We start from the raw sequence: 6,000 nt of genomic DNA, 5'->3' as shown, positions 1-6,000 counted from the left end.
AGAATTAAATAGTGTGTAACAATAAATTCCTTACGTTTTGTTGATAGTAATTGCTGTTAACGGACATTGATCGTTGATTTTGATAAACGAGAGTTTACAGCAGCAAACGTAATCTCACCGATGCTAAACAACAAAAGACCATGCAGGTGTCAGCGAACTGAATGCATTTATTGGGTCTTTAGGTCGGATTATGTCTGTATTGTAAATGATTTAGAATTGATTTGAGTTGTAAATCTGAAGTATTTACATGTTATACAGCCCACTATGTCATATAGAACGAACTTTAAAACAAGGTTGTGTCCTTGTTTACAACTGACACAAGTCAACAAATCAGAGATTGTCTTTCCGTTTCGTTTTACGTTTACAAAGACCCAGATGAATATTCACTCTGTGACATTTACTATCTTTAGCATTTATCGATCCCACTTGTGAAATATTTCAGATTATATGTGACTGTTGTTTACAAGATATGCAAAAAATAATCTGATGGCCGAACAAATGTCAGGTAGTTAGAGAGTACTTTTTTTATTATCTGAACATGCTGAAGTAATAAAAAAAGAATTAGAAGATTTAGTATGTTTATCAAAGAGAAAACTCTCCACCAGAGACCTTATAACGGAGTGTTGTCTTTTTTTTTTAGTTCTAAGTCAATAGATTTATATATTTTTATTATCATAACAAAGTTTATTTGTGTAATATATGCAAAAGTGCTGCAAACGATGAAAACTGTATAAACCCATATACCAGGTAGGCATTATCTTATTGTATTATCCCAATACCTAAAGGCAAGATTCAATCGCAATCCCTTCAGGCTTTTAAAAAGGAAACAGTAGCAAAAGGACAATAATAAATCATTGGTTAAATAAAAAAGGAACAACATAAACTTGTGACACCAGGGTGAACCTTAAGTGACCAATAACAACATAAACTTGTGACACCAGGGGCGAACTTAAGTGACCAATAACAACATAAATTTGTGACACCAGGGGGTGAACTTAAGTGACCAATAACAACATAAACTTGTGACAACAGGGGGTGAACTTAAGTGACCAATAACAACATAAACTTGTGACACCAGGGGGTGAACTTAAGTGACCAATAACAGGCAGCTGATTAATATTTCAAGCGGATCCAATTTCAGCTTTAACATTTTATGCGGCGTAAATTTAAACAATAACATTTAATGCACAGCCAATTAAACCCTAACATTTTATGCGCATCTAATTCAAACTATAATTTTTCTCATGCGCACCTAATTAAAACTATAAAATATTACGCGCAGCTATTAAATTTAACCTTTAACATTTTTTTGATCAGCACATTTAATGCACATCTAGTTATAACTATTAGGCTCCATTACAGTTGAAGCTAGCGCAGCTTATTTAAACTTTTACACTTTCAATTGGCACTGAAATAGGAATCACACACTATGAATTACTAGCGCTACTATTCTTACTGTAGCCATCATTTAGCTGCTGGTGGCAAGGTAAACGTATCACAGATTCACTGTGATCATGGATGTAACACTTCTGTCTTTGATAAATCCCAGATTTAATGGCATCGACAACTGTGTATGATCGGAAGTCTTAAGTTTCGTTTTTTTAAACATTTGAATGAAATCAGATAAGTAACATTCTCCGGGTTGATTCAGAGTGTAAACAGATATATCTTCTGATTATATCAGATAAAAAGATATGGACTATATCTACATGTGATGATACGTTATATAACATAAAACACATTATACCTTACCTCAAAGGTTGCTTAAATTGACCCCATCTGAAAAATGAAAAAAACTTTAAAATATACACAAAAAGTTAAAAGAAAATAAGAGAAAACCAGTAACAGATCATGTTGACCGACAAAGCAGTCACTGGAATTTGTAAAAGAGGGACGAAAGATTCCAGAGGGTCAGTCAAAATCATAAATCGAAAATAAACTGACAATGTCATGGCTATTAAGAAAGACTGAAAGCCATGAACATCCGAAAGATAAAGAAACCAACTGAATCGTGAACACATAGGCACCAGTTGATTATCCTCCATGACAAAAAAAAACCTCAATGAACATCAAAAGCATACAAAGAACCCTACTAAATATCATGAAGGACACAAAACTCAATGAAAATCGAAAACTCACAAAAGCACCTAGTGAGTACTTAATATCACGACGGACAAAAAACACTCATAGAACACGACAAATACACAAAGATACCTTTTAAATATCCTTAGGTACACAAACACGCACTGAACATCAGTTAGGACAAATACTCTTAATGATCACTAAACATATTTCAGAACCATTTTCTTCGGTCTTTTGTTATGATTCTGTACAAATAATCTGAACCGTCTTCTACAAAGGTTGCAATAAACCCTTTAGTCTCTATTCGTTACTTCGAACTTTTGCGCTAAATTATTTCACGTGTTTCATTTTACGAGAGGACAAGGAACACTGCACAGATTACCTTAGCTGTATTTGGCAAAACTTTTAGGAATTTTGGTCCTCATTGCTCTTCAACTTCGTACTTTATTTGGCCTTTTAAACTTTTTTGGAATCGAGCGTCAATGGTGAGTCTTTTGTAGACGAAACGCGCGTCTGGCGTATAGTCCTTGTATCTATGATGAGTTTATTTGAAATAGTAAAAACAAGGACGTATATTAGATAGTTATACGTTCTTGGTAAAAATCACTATGAATTAGATATTAAAGTTCCTTTTGCTGAAGTTTGTTTAAGTTGAAATATACTTATGTTTAACAATTAATGCTAAGATCAGCGTTATTGTTACGTCTAATGAATGAATGTGTTATCAATTCTTTTGGGATATAAAAGTCTACATTATTGTAATGCTGATTGAGTTATATTATTTACATGTTTTACGTTTTAACTCACGGTTTAATGTGATTTTGGTTTTTTTGTATTTGCATATCTTATTTACACAAAACTAAAAGAAATTCTTCGAACGTTCTAGATTCAATGGTATCATTTTTAGCTCACCTGGCACGAAGGGCCACGTGAGCTTTTCCCATCACTTTGCGTCCGGCGTCCGTCGTCGTTAACTTTTACAAAAAAATCTTCTCCTCTGAAACTACTGGGCCAAATTAAACTAAACTTGGCCACAATCATCATTGGGGTATCTAGTTTAAAAAATGTGTCCGGTGACCCGGCCAACCAACCAAGATGGCCGCCATGGCTAAAAATAGAAATGCAGTTTTGGGCTTATAACTCAAAAACCAAAGCATTTAGAGCAAATCTGACATTGGGGTAAAATTGTTCATCAGGTCAAGATCTATCTGCCCGGAAATTTTCAGATGAATCGGACAACCCGTTGTTGGGTTGCTACCCCTGAATTGGTAATTTTTAAGGAAATTTTGCTGTTTTTGTTTATTATCTTGAACATTATTATAGATAGAGATGAACTGTAAACAGCAATAATGTTCAGTAAAGTAAGATTTACAAATAAGTCAACATGACCAAAATGGTCAATTGACCCCCTAAGGAGTTATTGTCCTTTATAGTCAATTTTTAACAATTTTCGTAAAATTTGTAAATTTTTACTAACATTTTCCACTGAAACTACTGGGCCAAGTTCATTATAGATAAAGATAATTGTAAGCAGCAAGAATGTTTAGTAAAGTAAGATGTACAAACACATCACCATCACAAAAACACAATTTTGTTATGAATCCATCTGCTTCCTTTGTTTAATATTCACATAGACCAAGGTGAGCGACACAGGCTCTTTAGAGCCTCTAGTTTTTTATACCGATGATTGATTATCCTTTCTCCGTTTCAATGGCGACAGAACTGAAAGTAAAGTTATTTGAAATAAATCTTTATACTGGCAAAAAAAGACGAGATGAAATACGTACAACAGGGGAATTTTAAACGCAAAAATGTAGCATACCTTAAGTTAACACTAACTTTTGAAATAAAAACATGAGTTCTCCGCTGTTCATGTAAAGCTGAAGATTTAGATAATCTGAAAACATGCATATCTATATTGGTCAACTTCTGGTAAAAGTAAGTTTGAAATTATGCATGAGTAACATCAAATCAACATAGGTTACTAGGGTTACTAGTGTCTCTGTGAGCTGCTAAACCAAGGGCACAGATTAAATATGTCTTCCATTAGAGATTAGTTAAACAGACATTTTGACTCACTTGATTAAAAGACCGTTGGACAAAATTGATGGTGATATTTTCCTCTGACGAGTTATTGCACTCTTGTGATTGATAATCTAATCTAAGTTTCAAATGGTAAAGCGAAATTTGAATCAATAACTAATCATAAACATAATTCATAAAGTTTCTTTAATCAAAATAAAAATTATCTGAATAATTTTTTATAAAATATAACAAACAATTCGTCAAGTTGGTTTCTCTAGAAATTAAATTATATAAGTAATCGACTATAAAGAACAAACCGGCAATTACCAAACATTGAAATGCCTGAAGACGTAGGAATAAAAACATAAAATTAATTAACACAATACAGAGGAAGTAAGCACCAGCACAAGTGTAAATTAAAATGCGTCATAAATTATGGTAAGGATCTATATAATGAATGAACATTGAATTTGGTTGTACTATATAGCAGCAAATCCCTAGTAGATTGAATTTGGTTGTACTGTATAGCAACAAATCCATGATAGTACATTGCATTTAGTTGTACTGTATAGCAGCAAATATATAGTACATTTCATTTGGTTGTTCTGTATAGCAGCAAATCCATGATAGTACATTGCATTTGGTTGTAAATATAGCAGCAAATCCATAGTACATTGCATTTGGTTGTAAATATAGCAGCAAATCCATAGTACATTGTATTTTGTTGTACTGTATAGCAGCAAATCCATAGTACATTGCATTTGGTTGTACTGTATAGCAGCAAATCCAGATTACCACTATATCAATAGGTTTCTATTTTGTAAAGAGAAAGTCATAAAGGCCCGTTGATTCATTTTTCTGTTTGTATCAAAAAAATTCTATACACCTACAGGAACATGACACCAGCACACTCGCGTTTCTGTAGCACCTTATTATCAGCGCGTTAATTCCTTTGAGCTGCGATTATGCGAATGGTTATGCAAATAATATCATATATATTGAGCTACATTTTAATATCTGACTCTTATTTTCCATATACAATTTAAAATTTCTTATTTCTTCGTCCTTTACAATAGTTACTATTAATCAACATATATTGTGTCATGAAATCTAAAATCCGCAAATATAAGTAAACAAAAAGAGGATCCATTTTATACAGTTTGTACTTGAAATCTGTTTTTTCTTAATTCTCATGCGTATGAATTTTTCTTTAAATTATTATGAAACACCACAATAGCAATCATAGTTTTCCCGTTTAAATGTCATATGAAGTCGTAGAAATACCGGTATATTATCAACATGACGGGTGCCACATATGGAGAAGGTTTTGCGTACCCACGTGAGCACTTGAGAGCATACCAGCTTTGGTGGGGTTCGTGCTGCTCGGGTTTTATTTCACAAACTGTGTTTTGAATTCTTTTGTTTGTCTTTTTGGTATTTTCCGTTTTTGTCATTGCATTGTGAGTTTAAAATGTCCCTTTGGTACCTTTCGTCTGTCTTTTACTTTGGTCCGGCATACTTAACTAACTACTTGTCAACATTATAAATTACCCATATAGGTATATTATATGCGTATTGATTGTCCTTTTACTTTCAACAAATTCAAATATTGTTCTGGCACATTCACTTCCACCAGGTTCAAGCTAATATAAAAAAAAGAAGATGTGGTATGATTGCCAATGAGACAACTGTCCATAAGAGACCAAAATGACACAGACATTAACAACTATAGGTCACCGTACGGCCTTCAACAATGAGCAAAGCCTATACCACATAGTCAGCTATAAAAGGCCCCGATAAGACAATGTAAAACAATTCAAACGAGAAAACTAACGGCCTTATTTATATAAAAAAAATGAAAGAAAAACAAATATGTTACACATAAACAAACGA

Source organism: Mytilus edulis, chromosome 8, assembly GCF_963676685.1.
Source record: "Mytilus edulis chromosome 8, xbMytEdul2.2, whole genome shotgun sequence".
Taxonomy (NCBI): Eukaryota; Metazoa; Mollusca; class Bivalvia; order Mytilida; family Mytilidae; genus Mytilus; species Mytilus edulis.
The sequence above is the reverse complement of the archived record's forward strand: the minus strand, read 5'-3'. Positions refer to the sequence as shown.